At 47.2% G+C, this 12,351-nt stretch overlaps 1 protein-coding gene across 2 annotated transcripts in view; it reads right to left on the bottom strand.

Annotated features, from left to right (window-relative positions):
* The window catches only part of LOC135199256 (uncharacterized), a 155,619-nt gene that overhangs the window by 114,315 nt on the left and 28,953 nt on the right, over positions 1-12,351 (bottom strand). The window lies entirely within an intron of this gene.

The following is a 12,351-nucleotide window of genomic DNA, read 5'->3' as shown; positions in this document are numbered from 1 at the left end:
TTAAATATATGAATATACTTAAATATATATAACGTGAATAATGGAAAGAGGAGGAAGTGACTTGTGTACAATTCATGTATAAATCATGTATGAAATATCCCCAAGCAACTTCCAATTTCACAAAGGTATCGAAACGTCATAAAACTGCCCTCGATTGTAAGGTAATATTGCAAACTATCTAGGGCAACATTAGAAGTGAGAACAAGTCTATGCACATATCAAACAAATACTATGATAAACAGAACAGACATAAAAGCTTGAAAAAATATAACACGATTATAAAACAAATGCGGAAAAGGAACATATGTCACTTAATGTATGAATCCCCACAAATTCTTCGCTCAATCCTATCGCAATGCAGGGTTAATATTGCAACATGATTGGTTGAATACGTGTTCCCCCTCAAAACGACCATTATTTCTCTCACTTAAAGAGTCGGTGTCTAGACCAAAATCTCCCCTATAACATGGCACATGCGAGGTAGCAGTCATTGATCTGACAAAAGGCCACTTTTTTCACTCGATATTTAATTGGTGAAACAACAATACAATTCAATATTTAAGCAGACCATTCAAAAGATTGAAGTTTTGTCAACAAAATGAGATATATGAAACTGCCATACGAAGTATAATAAGCATGTGAAATCTTCATAAAATCACAATTTTTGGAAGTAAATTGTATTTTTCCTAACTATACAAACCTGAATCCTTTACATAAGAAATTACTTTTGGCGTAGCTGGAATTACGGCCGTTAAATTCTTTAACAAGGTGGTTAGGCAGTAACTATCGTGTGGCATGCGGGTAGGCCAGCCTGCCTGGATGTAAACACTCCACTTTGCCTTTTGGCCCAGGTTCAGATTGAGGGGTGGCATGAGGTGGGCATATATGTAAAGGACCTCAGGTATGTACAGTTAGGAAAAATGATATTGTTATAATACAATAAAGTTTCATACATACTTACCTGGCAGATATATACATAGCTAAGACTCCGTCGTCCCCGACAGAAATTCAAATTTCGCGCCACTCGCTACAGGTAGGTCAGGTGATCTACCGGCCTGCCCTGGGCGGCAGGACTAGGAACCATTCCCGTTTTCTACTAATATATTTTCTCTTCCCCCTGTCTCCTTGCGGGGAGGCTGGGTGGGCCCTAATCGTATATATCTGCCAGGTAAGTATGTATGAAACTTTATTGTATTATAACAATATCATTTTCATACAATCAACTTACCTGTCAGATATATACATAGCTGATTGGCACCCTTCGGTGGAGGGTAAGAGACAGCTACTTCTGGAATAGACAGGTAAACAACATATGTTGTAGGTATAAATAAAAAACCTTGGTTCCTACCTGATAGGTGGTAGACTTCGTGGGTGTTTGCCCCGTAGTCTGCATCACCTCAAGAAACTTTAGCGAGATATGTGATCTATGGCCAAGAATTCTTGTGGGTCTGCCGAAGGGGTCTTATCCACTTACTCGGCAGAGCCTGAAAGGACTTTGTCAATGGGTGCTGATCCACTTATATGACAACACACCTTATTAAGGAGCACACAACCAATCCCGACCACCTGATCCTAACCACCTTGTTAGTATTAAAAATTGCTCCGAGTTATTCCCAAACTCTTCGCAACACCCGTAACTCAAACCAAATTGCACACGCACACAATAATTTTTTCAAAAAAAAAAAAAATTTATGATACTCATCTAATAAAAGATATCACAAGAGTTCCTTACTGAACGGAAGTGACTGGCCGCCTGTGCGGCATCTGCACTTGTTCAGCAGAAAGTCTAGAACATATTCTATTAGACTTATGTAGTAATTAAAGATGGTGTTAGCTCCTGTACCCAGGATTGTGCCCGCAGACACAAAAGGACCTAAAGAAAAACATTTTTCATAGGTCACATGAACGTCCTTCAAATAGTGAGAAGCAAGCAAACACAGAATACATCTCCAATATGTCACTTCCAAGATATTCTTAAGTGACATATTTCTCTGAAAAGAGAGAGACGTAGCCACGGCTCTCACTTCATGAGCTCTTACTTCTCAGGAGTTTGAAAGAATCATCCGTGCAAGCCTTATGAGCGTCCGTAATGACGTTCCTGACAAAAAAGGCTAAAGCATTCTTAGACATAGGTCTTGATGGATCCTTCACCGAGCACCAAAGACCTTGTCTAGAACCTCCCAACTGTTTCTTTTTCTGTATGTAAAACTTTAACGCCCTTACTGGGCAAAGAGACCTCTCCGGTTCCCTGCCGACGAGATCCGATAAGCCTTTTACTTCGAAGTTTCTCGGCCAGGGATTCGAAGGATTTTCATTCTTCGCCAAGAATAATTCTTTGAAGGAACAGATGGCTGAATCTAGATTGAAACCCACTTTATCACTAAGGGCGTGCAGCTCACTAACTCTTTTCGCCGTCGCCAGTGACAAAAGAAATAAACATTTTCTCGTTATGTCACGAAACGAGGCCAAGTGCAGGGGTTCAAATCTCTCTGATGACAAGAACTTAAGCACCATGTCTAGATTCCAGTTAGGGGGAGAAGTAATGTTAGACTTCTTGGTCTCAAAAGATCTAATCAGATCATGTAGATCTTTATCGTTTCCGAAATCTAGGCCTCTATTCCTAAAGACAGGCCGATAGCATACTCCTATAGCCCTTTATCGTGGCTACGGAGAGACGCGATTCTTCTCTCAAAAATAACAGAAAATCAGCGATTTCTGTTACAGAGGTACTGGAGGAGGACAACTTCTTCGACTTACACCACCTTCTAAAAACTTCCCACTTCGATTGGTAAACACGGATAGTGGGAAGTTCTCGGCGTCTAGCGATCGAGCTTGCTGCTTTGCTAGAAAAGCCTCTCGCTCTGACAAGTCTTTCGATAGTCGAAAGGCAGTCAGAGCGAGAGCGGGGAGGTTTTGATGAAACTTCTCGAAGTGTGGTTGTCTGAGAAGATCCTTCCTTTGTGGAAGGGATCTGGGAAGTCTACCATCCACTCCAGCACCACCTCTGGGAACCACTCTTGAGCTGGCCAAAAGGGGGCTATCAGGGTCATTCTTGTCCCCTTTGAAGTCACAAACTTCCTGAGCACTTGCCCCAGAATCTTGAATGGGGAAATGCGTAAACGTCTACATGAGACCAATCTAGCAGGAAGGCGTCTACTGTTAGAGCTCTGGGGTCTTCTACTACTGAACAGAAGACTTCCAGTCTTTTTGAGAGGAACGTGGCAAAGAGGTCGACATGAGGAGTCCCCCAAAGAGACCAGAGATTCCGGCAAACTTCTGAGTGGAGGGTCCATTCGGTATGAAGGACCTGGTTCCTCCTGCTCAGCCTGTCTGCTCTCACGTTCCTTACTCCTGAACAAACCTCGTCAACAGAGATGTTCCTTTGCGATGTCCACAACAGCAGGTCTCTCGCGAGCTCGTACAGGGCATACGAGTGAGTACCTCCTTGCTTTCGAATGTATGCAAGGGCGGTTGTATTGTCCGCATTCACTTGTACTATCTTGTTCCTCACCAAAGGTTCGAAGCTCTTTAGGGCTAGGTGTACGGCAAACAGCTCTTTGCAGTTTATGTGCCAGGACACTTGAAGAGCATTCCAAGTTGCCTGACACCTCTCTCTTTCCCAAGGTTGCTCCCCAACCTTTTTCCGACGCGTCGGAAAACAATACAAGGTTTGGGTTCTGTGTTTCTAGGGAAGTACCCTTGTTTTTCCTTCAGTGGGAGTAACCACCATTCTAAATGGCGTTTCATCAGAACTGGAATGGGAAAACTGTCCGAGAGAAGGCCCTGTCTTCATGTTCCACGATCTTCTGAGGAAGAACAACCGAAGCGGACGGAGATGAAGTCTTCCTAGAGGAAAAAAAAAAAAGAAACTGTTCGAGCGAGGAAAGAGTCCCTAATAGGCTCAACCATTCCCTCGCCGAAGTACGTTCCTTCATTAGGAAGAGAGAGACTTTTTCTAACCTCACGTCAAGTTAGTCTCTTGAGAAGGAAATACTCGAAAACCCCGAGAATCCATCTGAATCCCAGATAGACCAAGTTCTGGCTGGGGATCAGTTGGGACTTCTCGAGGTTCACGAGTAATCCTAAGGTCTTTATCAGGTTTAGTGTCACAGTCAGGTCCTCCAAACACTGTTTCTCTGACTTTGCTCTGATGAGCCAGTCGTCTAGGTACAGAGATATACTGATTACCTTTCATGGTGAAGCCATCTCGCCACATTTTTCATAAGGCTCGTGAAAACCTGAGGCGCCGTAGACAGGCCGAAACACAAGGCTCTGAATTGAAGATCCTTCCCCCCCGTCATGAAACGGAGGGAGGTACTTCTTCGACGAAGGATGGATCGGGACGTGAAAATAGGCATCCTGGAGATCCAGAGACACCATCCAATCCCCTTGGCGAAGAGCCGCAAGGACTGATGCAGAGGTCTCCATGGAGAACTTCTGTTTCTGAACAAACTTGTTCAGAGCGCTGACATCCAGAACTGGTCTCCAGCCCCCGAGGCTTTCGCAACCAAGAAAAGACGATTGTAAAACCCTGGGGAGCTTGATCCAGCACTAGCTCTATAGCTCTCTTGTCCCACATCTGATCCACAATTTGTTGAAGAGTATCTTTCAACACAGGGTCCTTGTAATTGGCGGACAATTCCCGCGGAGTTGACGTCAGGGGAGGATTGTCCAGGAAAGGAATGAGGTATCCCTTCTGTAGAACAGACATAGACCAAGCGTCTGTATCTATGAGAGTCCAGGCTTCCGCAAAATCCCCGGAGCCTGGCACCTACTGTGTTTGGAGGAGCGTCACTTCACTTTCCCCTTTTAAAGGACGGAAAGAGGCTCTACCTCTTCTTCTCAGTCGCCTTTCTTTTAGCGGCAACTCTAGCGGGAGGACCGTCCATCGAAAGGGCCGAACAGGCGTTAGACACACCTTTCTTGTCTCCCACCATCACTGGTCTCTTCTTCCTGGAAGATTGCAGGAGAAGATCCTGTGTTGCTTTCTCCGTCAGAGAACGGGAAATGTCCCTCACCAACTGTGAAGGGAACAGAAACTCAGACCTGGGAGCGAATAACAAGGCTGCCCTTTGTGAATGGATACCGCTTTTGTCAGAAAGCGCTAAATACAGATCTCTTCTTCAAGAGACCTGCTCCAAATAAGGAAGAAACTTCCCCTGACCATCCTGTACCGCCTTGTCAATACAGGACAAAATTGCAAGGAGTACGTCCGGATCGAGTCCTTCCGAGGCATGAGCCTTCTTGGACATCACCCCAAGGGACCAATCTAGGAAGTTGAAGACTTCTAAAATGTGAAAAAGTCCCTTGAGGAGATGATCCAACTCTGAAAGACCCCAAGTAATCTTCGCAGTATGAAGGCTATGTCTCCTGGATGCATCTACCAGACTGGAAAAGTCAGCTTCAGCCGAAGCTGGGAGAGTGAGTCCCATATTCTCCCCAGTCTGGTACCAAATACCTCTCTTGCCCGTAAGTCTAGCGGGAGGCATGCAAAACACCGTCCTGACTAGCTCCTTCTTGGTTAGCATCCAGCTATCCAGCGACTGAAGAGCTCTCTTCATAGAAATCGTCGGTCACATCTTCAAGAAAGCCGACGACTTCGGCGTCTTAGAGCATGAAAAAAGTGAACGAGGCGAAGGAGGAGCGGCAGGGATCAATGCATCTCCGTATTCCTGGAGGAGGAGAGCTGTCAAAACTTTGTAGTTAGACAGCCCTTCTCTGCCGTGAGTCTCGTCTTCTGAGTCCTCTTCCAAAATCGGATCAGAAGGAGAAGTCACTTCCCGTTCCGGGTCTTCCTGCCCAATAACTCTCTCTACGGGAGACAAACTCCTAATAGGAGAGGGGCTAAGAGAGTGTATAGCGCTCCTCGCGCTTGGCTGGCGCCTCGTGCCTGGCTGGCGCCTCGCGCCTGGCTGGCGCCTCGCGCCTGGCTGACTCCTCGCGTTTGGCTGGCGCCTCGCGCCTCTGTAAAGTCTCGCGCCTGACTGACGCCTCGCGCCTTTCTGGTGCCATATCCTTGTATGGATGATGCTTGTCTGGCGCCTCGCGCCTGGCTGAATCCTCGCGCCTGGCTGCTTCCTCGCGCTCGGCTGACGCTGCTGGTCTGGCAGACGTATCACATCTGGAAAAATCCTCACGCCTGTAAAGCGTTTCTCGCTTGTCTGGCACTTTAATCCTATCAGACGCTTCTCGTCTGTAGGAAACTTCGCGTTTGACTGGCGCCTCGCGCTTGTCTGGCGATTCAAAATCGTCCAAAGAGTCTCTATCAGAGTAGATCTCAAACGCCTCACGTCCCACAGGAGCCTCACTCCTGGCAGGAGAAGGAAGACGAGACTTCTTGACAGGAAGCCTCACGTCTTTCTTACGAGGGGGATCCTTCGAAAGGACTCCTACCAAGGCGGATAACTGTTCTTGCACAGCCAAAATGATCCTCTTGGAAGCCTCTCCGGCGTCTTCTTGAACGGGAGAGGGAGATCTCGAAGGAGTTTTGTCCAAACCATGGGACGTCAAAACCCTCTTAGCCTTCTTGATCGAAGGAGGCGCTTCTTCCGAAAAGCGTTCGGGGCTAGAATCCAACACAGGATCTTTCCAGTGCCTTTTCAGGGCCTGGACAAGTTCCGAATCCTTCCACCCTCGTTTAGGAGAGGGAGAAGCGGACGAAGAGAAGCACTCTCTGAGGACGCTTTTCCTATAGCGGTCCTGAGCAGTCTGTCTATTTACAGAGCCTGCTGAAGGGACGCCTGACCGGGGGGAATTCTCCACAACCTCCGTACGGCTTTCGACTTTCCTTCTCCTCTGGGCTTGGGAGCTTGGAAGAGGTCTAGGCCTGGGAGCGTCGCAGAGACGGTCAGACGCCCCCTCCACAACACTGGGGACACTCACTTCACTATAATAGTCACTTTCACAATCCTTACCTTTCATGGCAGCCATTTTGGATTTCATCCTGTGAAGAGTAGCTTTCAGCTCAGCAATTTCCGAAGCCGAATCTGAATGTAAAGCCAGTGAGGGCCCTGATACAGAATTAGAATCAAATGCATAGTTCAGGGAAGAGTTAGAATCATTAAAAGGCTCAATAGGCCTTGTACTACTACCCGCAATCTTAGATGCAGCCCTTCTGACTCTATCCCTTTCTAACTTCTTCAAGTAAGAAGTTAGAGTCTTCCATTCCTCAACATTCAACCTCTCACACTCATGACAGGTGTTAGAAATAGAACAATCAAAAATGTTATTGTTAGTATACAATAAGGTTTTGTACATACTTACCTGGCAGATATATACTTAGCTATACATCTCTGACTCATCGACGAGAATTCAAAATCGCGGCACACGCGACAGGTAGGTCAGGTGATCTACCTTACCCGCCGCTGGGTGGCGGCTGTAAGAACCAATCTCCCTTTCCAGCCAGAATTTTTCCTTCCACCTGTCTCCTGAGGGGAGGCTGGGCGGGCCATCAATCGTATATATCTGCCAGGTAAGTATGTACAAAACCTTATTGTATACTAACAATAACATTTTTGTACATGAACTTTCCTGTCAGATATATACTTAGCTGATTGACACCCTTGGTGGAGGGAAAGAGACAGCAATATAAATATGGAAAAAAGGGGAAAACATCACTAGTTGTAGGATGTAAATACAACCTTGGTTCTTACCTGTTTAGGCAGAAGACTTCGTAGTTACTGTCTATGAGTCTGCGTTGCCTTGAGAGCTTCAGCGAGGGCGTGACCTACAGCTGACAGACTCTTTGGGTCTATCAAAGGGATTTGGTTATCCGCTTACTTGATAGAATCCGAGCAGGATCTGTCAACGGGGATTCGCCCACTTATATGACAGAACCTAACCACTATCATTTGCAAGGAGCTCAAACAAAACCGATCACCTAACCAATCTAATCATTGTTAGACTACGAAATGAAAAACATGCCTACCCGCATGTTCTTTCAAACAACCAAAAACTTACAACCTAACAAGGGGAAAAAAAAATATATACTACAAAGGATATGTCTTAGCTCCCTGCCCCAGCACCGAATCCGCCGATACGTACGGGCCTAACCCGAAGCACTTTTCATACGTAATTTTGACGTCTCTCAGATAGTGGTTTGCAAAGACTGAGTTGCAACGCCAGAATGTTGCCTTCATAATATTACTCAGGGATATGTTTTTGTTAAAAGTCAATGACGTGGCAATAGCTCTTACCTCATGAGCTTTGACCTTAAGAACTTTGAATTGACTTTCATCACATATCGCATGCGCTTCTTTCACCAGGCTTCTGATAAAGAAAGAAAGCGCATTCTTCGAAAGAGTCCTCCTTGGATCTCTTACAGAGCACCAAAGGTTGACATCATTGCCCTTAAGTTTTTTCTTTCTCTGTAGATAGAACTTTAAACTTCGTACTGGGCAAAGCGACCTCTCTGCTTCCTCGCCTACTAATGCAGACAAGCCTTGGACTGCAAAGCTCCTAGGCCAAGGATTTGAGGGGTTCTCGTTCTTAGCCAAGAACGAAGGAAGGAACGAACAGATAGCTGCATCTCCTCTGAATCCCACATTTCCTTCTAGTGCATGGAGTTCACTAACCCTCTTGCGGAAGCCAATGCCATGAGAAAAATTGTCTTCTTCGTGAGGTCTCTAAACGAGGCAGACTGAGGCGGTCGAACTTATTGGACCTCAGGTAACGTAGCACTACATCCAGATTCCAACTCGGAATCCCTGGAGAAACCTTCTTGGATGTTTCAAACGATCTTATTAGATCATGAAGGTCCTTATCTTCTGAAATGTTTAAGTTTCTGTGCCTAAACACTGCAGATAGCATGCTACGATAGCCTTTAATGGTTGATACCGCCAATCCACTTTCTTCCCTAAGGAAAAGTAAGAAGTCTGCTATTTGAGTCACAGAGGTACTGGAAGAGGAAAAGTGATGGTTCCTACACCATCGCCGAAAGACGTCCCACTTCGATTGGTAGACTCTAAGGGTAGAAGGCCTTCTTGCTGCTGCGATAGCCGTTGCAACTCTTGCAGAAAAGCCTCTCGTTCTGACCAAACTTTTGACAGTCTGAAGCCAGTCAGATCTAGAGCGGGGAGGTTTTTGTGATACCTCTCGAAGTGGGGTTGTCTGAGCAGATCGATCCTCTGTGGTAATGTTCTCGGAAGATCTACTAACCATTCCAGTACCTCTGTGAACCATACTTGTGCGGGCCAGAACGGGGCTACCAGCGTCATCCTTGCTGCCTCCGATTCTGCAAATTTCTTTAGAGTCTCTCCCAGTATCTTGAATGGAGGGAAAGCATACATGTCTAGACCCTTCCAATCTAGTAGAAACGCGTCTATCGACACTGCCCTCGGGTCCGATATCAGAGAGCAGTAGTTGGCTATCCTTGCATTCTTGGCTGTGGCGAAGAGGTCTATATGAGGCTTGCCCCAAAGCTTCCACAGGTCCTGGCAAACATCCTCGTGAAGAGTCCACTCTGCAGGCAGGACTTGATCTTTCCTGCTTAGGAGGTCTGCTCTGACGTTCTTTTCTCCTGTACGAACCTGGTAAGGAGACAAATCTTCCTTTGCTCTGCCCAAAGCAGAAGTTCTTTGCTGTCTCGTACAGGGAGAAAGAGTGAGTCCCCCCCTGCTTCCTGATGTAAGCCAGGGCCGTGGTGTTGTCCGAGTTGATCTGTACTGCTGAAGCTAGGACGTGGGGCTCGAAAGCTTTCAAAGCTAGCCAAACCGCCATCAGCTCCTTCTTGTTGATGTGCCAGGTCACCTGTTCCTTCTTCCAGGTGCCTGACACTTCTCTTGAGCCGAGCGTTGCTCCCCAACCTGTTTCCGAGGCGTCGGAATACAACACTTGGTTGGGGTTCGGAATGTGAAGGGACATCCCTTCTGCAAACCTGAGAGGGTTGGCCCACCAAGAGAGGTCCTTCTTGATTTCTCTTGAGATCTCGAAGGAGAACTCTAGGTTTTGCGAACGACACCTCCAGTTTCGATGTAGAAAGAACTGGAGAGGTCTGAGGTGCAACCTTCCTAGAGAAAGGAATTGCTCCAACGAGGAGAGTGTCCCCAACAAACTCATCCACTCCCTCGCTGTGCATACTTCTTTCTCTAGGAAGGCTTTGACTTTCTCTGATCCTCGGGCTATCCTTTCTGGAGACGGAAAAGCCCGAAAATCCAGAGAAGCCATCCGAATCCCAGATAGATACGATCTTGACTGGGGATCAACTGAGACTTTTGAAAGTTCACCAAAAGTCCCAGAGAACTTGCCATGAAAAGGGTCTTTTGTAGGTCCTCCAAACATCTTTTCTGCGACTTGGCTCTGATTAGCCAGTCGTCCAAGTAAAGGGACACTCTGACTCCCTCCAAATGTAGCCATCTTGCTACATTTTTCATTAGGCCTGTGAAGACCTGAGGGGCTGTTGAAAGGCCGAAGCACAAAGCCCTGAACTGGAATATCCTTCCTCCCATCATGAACCTGAGGTATTTCCTTGAAGAAGGATGGATAGGCACATGGAAGTAAGCGTCCTGAAGATCTAGGGACACCATCCAGTCCCCTGGCCGAAGGGCCGCCAACACTGAGGATGTCGTCTCCATGGCGGAATTCCTCTTTTCTACAAAGAAATTCAGGGCGCTTACATCCAGAACCGGTCTCCATCCTCCTGAGGCTTTTGGAACTAGAAAAAGGCGGTTGTAAAAGCCCGCTGAGCAAGGGTCGCTCACTAGCTCTATAGCCTCTTTCTCGAACATTTGTTCCACTGCTTGTGTTAAAGCAAGGCTCATGATGGGATCCCTGTATCTGGCCACCAACTCCCTCGGAGTCGTTGTCAACGGTGGTCTTTCCGTAAAGGGAATCAGATATCCTTTCCGGATAATCGAGAGGGACCAGTTGTCCGCTCCTCTCTTTGCCCAGGCTTCCGAGAATCTTAGAAGTCTGGCACCTACTGGTGTTTGGAGGACTACTTCCCTACTTCTTAGCTCTGGCAGAGCGTGAGAAGGATCTACCTCTCTTGAAAGGTCTATTACCTCTCGAGTAGAGGCTCTAGAAGGAGGGCCCCCTCGAAAGGGCTCCTGTCTAGCTGGAGTCTCCTTCTTCGTCTTCGTCTGGAAGGAGGTCCTAGGCTTCCGTGCCGACTGCTGCGAGCATGTCCTGAGTCGCCTTCGCAGAGATAGATCCTGAGATGTCCTGTATTATCTTCTTCGGAATAGCAGAGGCGAGAGCTGCGAATACAGAAGAGAGGCTCTTTGGGCATGCGAAACAGACTTAGTCAGAAAAGAGCAGAAGACTGATCTCTTCTTAAGGATCCCTGCTCCAAACAGGGAGGCTATTTCGCTCGATCCATCTCTAACTGCTTTATCAATGCACGTTAGAAACACTGTTGAGATCTTCTGGCGAAATAGCATCCGGGTTCTGAGTCTTCTTAGCCAAGACCCCCAAAGACCAGTCAAGGAAGTTGAAGACTTCCAAGACTCTAAACATTCCCTTCAGCAGGTGGTCAAGCTCGTTCATAGCCCAGGTAGTCTTAGCAGACAAAAGAGCCGAGCGTCGTGCTGCATCTACCAGAGAAGAGAAGTCCGCATCCGCCGATGAAGGAAGACCCAGGCCTAGGGGTTCTCCAGACTCGTACCAAAACCCCAGTCTGCCCGTAAGCTTGGAAGGAGGGAAAGAAAACACAGTCTTCCCTTTCTCTTCTTTAGAAAGCAGCCAATCACCAAAACCTCTCAAAGCCTTCTTCATTGAGATGGTTGGCTTCATCCTCACACAAGAGGAAACTTTCGTCTTCTTCGAAGTAGAGAATAAAGAGAGAGGAGACGGAGGAGCGACGGGAGTAAGGGAGTCTCCTTCACCAAATCCTCTTCTGAAGGTTCAACTTCCTCCACTGAAGAACCCTCCGCTTCTTTACGAGGGCAGTTAGCCTTCTCTAAAGAAGTGCGTCTGTCCAGAGAGTGTCTAGTAGCAGACTGGCGCCTATCAGGGGAAGCCAAAGTTTCTGGAGAGCTCCTCTCGAATGAGTCCTTCCTACTCTGATGAGTGCGTGCTCTTTGGTCCTTAATCCTACTCCTAGAATTCCAGGCTTCCAAAGGGGAGCGCCTGCTAGGAGAGGAGAGCCTACTATGCTCAAGGCGCTTCACAGGATCCATGCGCCTGTTCAAAGGAGAGCGGCTGCCAGGCGAGCTGCGCCTACCATGAGGCGAACGCCTACTAGGCTCTTGGCGCCTACTTATAGGAGAGCGAAGCCCTGGAGAGGGTCGCCTACTAGGTGACCGGCGTCTACCATGCTCCACAAACTTCGATCCAGACTTGTGTGTCTCTTCAAAAGGTAGTCTCCCAGAAGAGACATATCTTTCAGGCTCTACACGCCTGTCCTGAACAGAG

Source organism: Macrobrachium nipponense, chromosome 25 (genome assembly GCF_015104395.2).
Source record: "Macrobrachium nipponense isolate FS-2020 chromosome 25, ASM1510439v2, whole genome shotgun sequence".
NCBI classification, from domain to species: Eukaryota; Metazoa; Arthropoda; class Malacostraca; order Decapoda; family Palaemonidae; genus Macrobrachium; species Macrobrachium nipponense.
This window is presented reverse-complemented; position numbering and strand designations above follow the sequence as displayed.